The following is an 8,133-nucleotide window of genomic DNA, read 5'->3' on the forward strand; positions in this document are numbered from 1 at the left end:
GCGTAGCCTTACCTCCTCAAGGGCCAAGACGACAGGCCTGAGCCACTGTGGCTCCCGTATTTCTTGTTTTATTTAAGCTTTCCTTCATCTTTGTGATCATGTTTGAATTTTGGCATACAGATGCTTTTGGTTTTGTGTTTGAATAAAAAGAAAGAAGACTAGCAGAATAATGACTAATTTGTATTCTTTTTCTGAGAGTTTAACACTAACTTTGGTGGTGCACTTTAGGAAAAAAAAATCAAAGAAATAATTATAATGGTTGGTGTTTGTGACATACACAGCAACAGGGAATTTTGAAATTAGATGATTCAATGTTTGCATAGTGCTATGGGCATTATAGATCAAAGATTCTGGGCTTAACCCAATGTTAAACCCATTTAATTTATACCCAGATTATAAATTTAAATATTACAGAAGTGGATGGTGCCTCATATACTTTATGCTTTGCTGGTTTCTTTTTGGCTGGAGACAGCTTTTTGTCTGATAGATAATAACAATGCTTTATGTTTATAGGCAGTGTAACATCTTTCATTCAAGGGGTTCAAAGAACTCAGCAATTATGACTCATTGTTCCTTAAAATACCTTTATAAAACTGGAGGTGACAAGCATTGAGGTAAACTTGTTACAGGTAAGGAAACTAGAGTCGTAGAACATTAAAGCACTAACAGATATTTTGGGAGTCAGAGATAGAATTCAGAATAAGTCTCCCTTTTTTTGATTAGAATGAAACCAGTAACACCTATTTTCTCCTCATGAAAGTATTGATTCAAGGACTTCAGCTGCATTTGTGCTAAAGATAATACTTAACTCTGAAGGATTCCCACTTACCTACCTCCCTAAGTTCATCTCAACCTGCCCATCCCCACTCTAACTGTTTCCTTTGCAGATGCTGTTCCCTTTGCCTGGAATGCTTGACCTTCCCAAGTGGGTGTTTCCCAGTCATCCTTACTATTTCAGATCCAGTCTCCTTTTCTAAGGGACACCTCTGACTACATTTGATTTTATTTGCATTATAGCTCTCTCTTCCTTTCTTCACCATCGTGGTGTGTGTCTGACTCCACTTCTCGCCATGTCTTCTCACAGGACTGTCCAGATTAAGCGATTCCTGGCAAAGAGACAAAAGCAAAATTGTCCTGTTCCCCAGTGGATATGGATTCAAACTGAAAATAAAATCAGGTACAACTCCAAAAGGAGACATTGGAGAAGAACTAAGCTGGGTCTATAAGGAATTGCACATGAGATGGCACACATATTTATGCTGTCTCAAGCTCATGACCATGTTACCATGTCAAGCTGCAAATGTCACTACTATCTGGATAGTTGGACATGTTCCATTGGGAATATATTTTTTCTCTCTGAATCTATTATGAACATGCTGGTTGGCTGGGTTCAGTAATAAATATGTGAGACCTTTCATTTCAAAAAATAAAAATAATAAGTTGCATTAAATTTCTCAAAGCACCGGTCACCTCCCCTTTAGAGCACTTTCTACAGTTGCAGTTTCAAACTTGAATGTGTTATTTGTTTGATTCATGCCTATCCCACTCACCCAACTGTAGGCTCTGTGAGGGCAGGGAACATGTCGGTTTTTCCTTACTGTTATAGCTCCAGCATCTCATTTAGTGTTTGGTGCTAAATATAGGCTCAAACATATTTGTTGGCTGAATGCATCTAGATTTTAGAAAAAGTGTGCTTTTTAAAAAAACAAAATGAGAGAGAGACAGGGACTTGCTTTGTTGCCCAAGTTGGTCTTGAACTGCTGGCCTCAAGTTATCCTCCTCCCGCCTTGGCCTCCCACAGTGTTGGGATTACAAAGCATGAGCCATATGCCCAGCCAAAAGTGTTCTTTCAAAATTTGCACCAAATCCTGCAGCTTCAACTCAGAATTATAATTAGGGAGAAAATGATTGGCATTCTAAATTATTATTCTAAAATCTGTTTGAACAGAACATTTATAGAATGCCTTAACAACTTAAAATATAGCCATTAAACTTGAGTAAGAGGCAAATTAGGATGGTAGGGAAAGAGGGAGAGCTCAGAAAAACTGACTGAGGGGAATTAAAATCCACAATTAATGCAAAACTTAACTTTGGTTATTGGAAATCTGAGATTAGACAGAAAAGCCAAGGGATTATTTCTTTAGCAGGAATCCCCACTTGAATCCAAGAGGCAGCCTCCTCTCCATGCATCTTTTTGGCTCAAGGTGATGAGGGACTTATTGAAGATTTTTCTAGGGCACCTGAAGAGAGAAGACTGAATGCATTAGACCTATTCCGTGGCCTCATTTAGGGGCTCACATCTGAGACTCCTGGAGAAGTGCTGCCAGAAAAAATCCTTGTTTTACTGCCTAGGTGTTCAAATGTGACAGAACGGGCAAGAATCCCTCTTCTTCTGAAGTCAGGCTTTTTGATTTAGCAGCAAGAAAAATCTAAGATTGGCGTTTTTTTTCTTTCCTTTTAAACAGGGGTCTGTCATAATCCTATCTGTGTTTTGGAAAGAAAACTCTTGAGGCAGTGCCAAGGATGGATCTGAAGAGGGCAGAAAAAAACAAAGGGAAATTATTGAGGAAATTGTTTTCATAGTCACAGTAAAACTGATGGGGTCTGAAGTCTAGTTGTTACAGCAATCTGAGAGGCTTAGGAGATATTTTGGAGGGATGACTAGCAAAAATTCGAGCCCAGCTGGATATGGGCAGTGAGGAACAAGAAACAAAACTGTTTCAGTTTTCTAGGTTTGGCAATCAATGTAAAAAGGTGCTACTAATTAAACAGGGAATAGTGGACAAGCAGGTTTAGTGGCGTACAAATGTTAGGTTTTCAGTGCCTGAGGGACATCCAAATGAAGATGCCAGAAAGAGAGCCGACCTGGCTAGAGATCTAGATTTTGGAACCTAGATTATACTCCTTTGAGGAATTTGTTTGTTTTTTATATCGGATGTAAAACTAAATGTATCTTCTCATAGCAATGATGCTGTAAATGAATGTAGTTAATTTCCCAAGGCAGCCTCCAAACTCATTTAGCCTATAGTGTTCTTGATAGAGCATGGTGAAATATTTATAAGAATGTTTCTGGAGGGACTTGGATTCACCAGGCCAAGTCAGTACTCCAGTAAAGCATCTTTTCTTGCTCAGACACAGAATTAGGAGTCAGACCTTATTCTCCTTCTCAACCAAAGAGCATAGATGGCTTAAGGGCTAAGTGTGGATTCTTTGGTGTTGAACTAATATTGTTTGTAGTTTTAGGGAGACAGGGCTACATTTTCATTTCACAAAGTGAGAGGGAGAATTGGCAGCTGTTCCGGGAAAGGATAAGTGTCTAGCTCAGGTAGCGGCTGATAGCAGTGGCGTGGAAAGTAGGAGGGAAGGACCCTGATTAGGACTGAAAGAGTGAGTAGCAGGAGTAGTGATTCAGCAGGAATAGAATGCCTGGGAACCACAGATCGCAGGCAGCCTTGGTGACCTTATTAATGAGCTTGGGACGACATCAACCACACATTTTACTAATCAGTAATGAAGAAGAGAAGAAAGGGGAAGTGGAGTGGGTATCTGGGAGCAGTAAGAGTCAACCGGGAAAGGTGGTTCTTTGGATACTAGATGACTCCCTGTTAGGACAGCCATTTGTAGGTATGTTGATTTACTTTAGGATTCCTGGTAGCAAGAACATACTATCTCAGCTCACAACTCAAACGCTAAAGGACAAGGAAACTTGTACATAGCTGATAAAGGAGGAACTCTACTATTATGTAAATAGACATGCTGTCCAGGTGATCTTACCTATCCTTACTTTTATAGCTTAAAAAGTCAGTTAAGCCAAGCTCAAAGGTCTGTGCCTTTAGTCCTAGCTACTAGCAAGTCTGAGACAGAAGGATTGCTTGAGCCTAGGAGTTCAATTCAAGTTCATCCTGGGCAACACAGCAAGACCCCATCTCTTAAAAAAAACACACACACACACATCAGTTAAACAGGCCAGGCATCGTGGCTCACGCCTGTAATCCCAGCACTTTGGGAGGCCGAGGTGAGTGGATCATTAGGTCAGGAGTTTGAGACCAGCCTGGCCAATATGGTGAAACCCCGTCTCTACTAAAACTACAAAAATTAGCCGGGCGTGGTGGCACGCACCTGTAGTCCCGGCTACTGGGAAGGCTGAGGCAGAAGAATTGCTTGAACCTGGGAGACGGAGGTTGCAGTGAGCAAAGATCACACTGCTGCACTCCAGCCTGGGTGACAGAGGGAAACTCCGTCTCAAAAAATTTTAAAAAGCCGGTTAAATGTTTCTTATTCAAAAACACTTGACAGGTACAGTAAGATAGAATAAGTTGTAGTATCCAGTGTACGATAGGGAAATTAGTTAACAATAATTTATTGTCTATTTCAAAATAGCTAGAAGAGAAGAACTGCTATGTTCCCGACACAAAGAAAAGATACATATTTGAAGTGATGGATACCCCATTACCCTATTTTGATCAATTCACATAGTATACATGTATCAAAATATCACACGTACCCCCAAAATAGGTACAACTATTATATAAAGTTTTTTAAAGCACTGGAAAGGTTTATGAAGTCTCGTTAAAAAGCTTTGTTGTCACCATTAAGCATTATGGTTTTGCTTTTATGAAAACTTTATTGCATATAAAAATAAACTGTGGTGGATTTTGTCCTTTTTTGTTTTTTTCCATTTCCCTGGCAGTGCTATTGCTAAGCAGTGAAGAAATGGAAGGAATATAGTGGGTATCGCTCAGGGGAGACTAATTTCTGTTGGGTCAGTGAGTTGCCCAAACTTCAGATATGGCAGGAGATGCCGGGTGCGGGTGGCAGTTGACTCTTTGTAGAAACTTAAGAAAAATGAGAAAAGAACACTTAAACATATTTGGTATGTATTGATTCAAAAAATATTTAGGTAGTTGCAATTTATAGCATTTTCATTTTTATGTTATTCAGATGGAGATTAAATATTCTCTGGCTTGACCAAGTAGAAATGCATTCAGTACATATGTTGTGCTGTTAACATGATAGGAATTTTCCAGACTGGCTTGTGGATGTGTTAGGTCACATCTTTTTTGAGTTCTTTATTCTAGTATTATGTATTTCCTACTCGCTTGCCTAAGGAGAGAAAGGGACTTTGTGTGAATAATCTCAGCATCTCCCCTATGGGTCTCAACACATGGCTGCTGGTTTCCTGAAATTCTTTTTGTGTAGATGCTCTATCATGCGGGAAAATTGCTTAATGGACAGGAGAAAAATCCAATGGACAAACATTGGCAACTCAAACAGAAACTCGGAATGACAACTCAAAATGGATAATTAGGTTTGGTCTGTAGAACTGCAGAAATCCATCTGCCAAACAACATGCCTGCTGTTTCCAGAGTCCAGCTACTAAAACCCAAATAGTCTCTTAAGTCCAGCTACTAAAAGCCAAAAGAAGGACAGATCTCAAACGAAAGCAAAAAACAAGCCAAACCAGAGGGTAATCTTCAACAAAACGGAATCAGTGAAACATTTAGCCTCCATGATATCCCAGGTCAGCTCCTTTTTCATTAATTTTATTTTTCCCCCAAGGCTTCAAAAAGTTGCTGAAAATTTTAAAGAAAGTATGCTGGGCACAAAAGCCTAAAATGTTAGGAAGAGTACTGTGTTTTCTTTATAAGCCACCTCTAGTTTGGTGTAGAGTATAGTGAGTTTAAATACAGAGTAGGGTCTGATTTACCATTAAAGAAGGGATCAGTGAAATACAGGTAGATTTCCAAAGACGGATATAAAACTGGTCTCACTTAGCAGGCATTGTGAATTTAGTATTGATTGGTTTAAGCAGAGATGAACCAATTGATAGCCACAATGGATAATCTATAAGAGATGCAATAGCATAATCATTTAACTTGGGCTGAGAACTTTCCCCAGAAGCTGACCCTAAGGTACAGATTTGAGTGCAGAGTAGAAAGTGACCTCAAACGCAAGTAGAGGAATAGGGAAGTAACACAACCCATGGAAAAAAGCCAGTAGAGGGTATGTTGATAAGCAGGTTGACCCTGTGGATATTGGGTCAATCCCAAAGGGAGATCTTGAAAGATTATGTAAGTACGTCTTGGAGTTGTCCCATCTGAGGGGTGAGAAGCTGGGGTATTTACTCACTAACTTCCATCTGTCAATGGGTTAAAAGCTTTTCCTGGAGGCATTAACTCCCAGATTTTCTCCATCTGTCCCTTAGGGGTTTAGCACACTCCTGCAGCTAAAGAAAGTCCTCAGGCAGTCAGTCACTGGGGCTTGCCCATAGGAAATATGGTAACAGTAAATGCAGAATGGATATGGACCAGGCACTGCTACATGGCATCAGCCACATGGTTAAGTTTTTTTGGTGGCTATCTATCACTTGGAGAATTTTATTCAAGTTAATTTTTATCCTTAGGTAGCCACTGACTGAAAAAAAAAAATGGTAAAGTTAAGAGTCTCCTTACTAGGAAAAATAAGTGCATATATGTTGTTATTGCTGCTGTTGTTGTTTTCTTTTTTTGAGACAGAGCCTCACTCTGTTGCCTAGGCTGGAGTGCAGTGGCATGATTTCAGCTCACTGCAGCCTTGACCTCCCGGTCTCAGGTGATCCTCCCACTTCAGCCTCCTGAGTAGCCAGGACTACAGGCATGTGCCACCACACCCAAATAATTTTTGTAGAAACGAGGTTTCGCCCTGTTTCCCAGGCTGGTCTCAAACTCCTTGGTCCAAGTGATCAGCCTACTCAGCCCCGCAAAGTGCTGGGATATCAGCCGTGAGCCACTACACCCAGCCTATAATGCATATGTGTATGTGATTTTGTATTCAATTTGCTGGGATTGCCACCTGAAGTGGCAAAGAGTGTGTTATTGAGGATTTATGCTGATTGTTGGAAAAATTTTATTTATGCTGATCGATGGAAAAATTTTACTTTGTCTAAGCATATTAGAAGGTGATATGGTTTGGATGACTGTCTCTTCCAAATCTCGTATTGAGATGTAATCGCCAGTGTTGAAGGTGGGGCCTAGTGGGTGGGGATTGGATCCTGGGGGAAGATCCCTTATGAATGGCTTACCGCCCTCCCCTTGGTGATGAGTGAGTTCTCACTCAGTTCAAGCGAGAGCTGGTTCAAAAGAGCCTGGTTCCTCCTCCACTCGCTCTCTTTCTCACCATGTGATGTACTGCCTCTGCCTTCACCTTTGGTCATAATTGTAAGCTTCCTAGGGCCCTCACCTGAAGCAGATGTTGGCACCATGCTCCCTGCATAGCCTGCAGAGCCATAAGCCAAAACAAACCACCTTCCTTTATAAATTACCCCGCCTCAGGTATTTTTTTATAGCAATGCAAAAACAGGCTAATACAGAAGGTGAATACAAGGTGGTTGGGGCAAGCCAGGAAATTATCAATCTTGGATAGAAGGTATTATGAGATCCAAATGACAGACTCCATGGTTATATTGAAACACTATGTTTTTGATGGAAGAATGGATGGTGTTTTCAGCAGGACCCAGAGGTGTGAAGGAGAGAGACCCAGGTGTTCGCGTGGCAGGTAGTAGAAAACTACAGTATCATTGGAAAAGGTTCGTGCCAGAGGAAGACCTAGAGACTGGAGAATAGTATCATTCCAAATTGTATAAATTGTGAACTCTGCTTTGATACTAGTAAGGCCATCTAAAATTTCTGTACGAATAGCACAACCTCTATTTTATTTTATTTTATTTATTTCTTGAGTGGGTGATGCAATTATGTAGCTCCAACTTTAGTAGATATAAAGGATTTAAAAGTAAAAAACTGTAGCTGGGCATGGTGGCTGACACATGTAATCCCAGCACTGTGGGAGGCCAAGGCAGGTGGATCACTTGAGGCCAGGAGTCCCAGACCAGCTTGGGCAACATGGTAAAACCTCTGTCTCTACTTTAAAAAAAAAAAAAAAAATTAGCTAGGCATGATGGTGTATGCCTGTAATCCCAGCTACTCGGAAGACTGAGGCACAAGAATCACTTGAACCCAGGAGGCAGAGATTGCAGTGAGTTGAGATCACATCACTGTACTCTAGCCTGGGGCACAGAGTGAGATTCCGTCTCAGGTAAAAACAACAACAACAACAACAGAAAGAAATATTAGTACACCAGACTATGAATGCCTTCCC

The 8,133-nt window shown here is 40.6% G+C and overlaps 1 long non-coding RNA gene across 2 annotated transcripts in view; it reads left to right on the forward strand.

Annotated features, from left to right (window-relative positions):
- The window catches only part of LOC108311993, a 9,265-nt gene extending 7,815 nt beyond the window's left edge, over positions 1 to 1,450 (forward strand). For both annotated transcript variants that reach the window (XR_001828429.2, XR_001828430.2), the window contains 2 exons: positions 514 to 629; positions 1,085 to 1,450. This is a non-coding gene — a long non-coding RNA (uncharacterized LOC108311993). The remainder of the gene's footprint in view (positions 1 to 513; positions 630 to 1,084) is intronic.
- Positions 1,451 to 8,133: the final 6,683 nt, after the last annotated feature.

The sequence above is a fragment of the Cebus imitator genome, unplaced genomic scaffold (genome assembly GCF_001604975.1).
Source record: "Cebus imitator isolate Cc_AM_T3 unplaced genomic scaffold, Cebus_imitator-1.0 Scaffold7, whole genome shotgun sequence".
NCBI lineage: Eukaryota > Metazoa > Chordata > Mammalia > Primates > Cebidae > Cebus > Cebus imitator.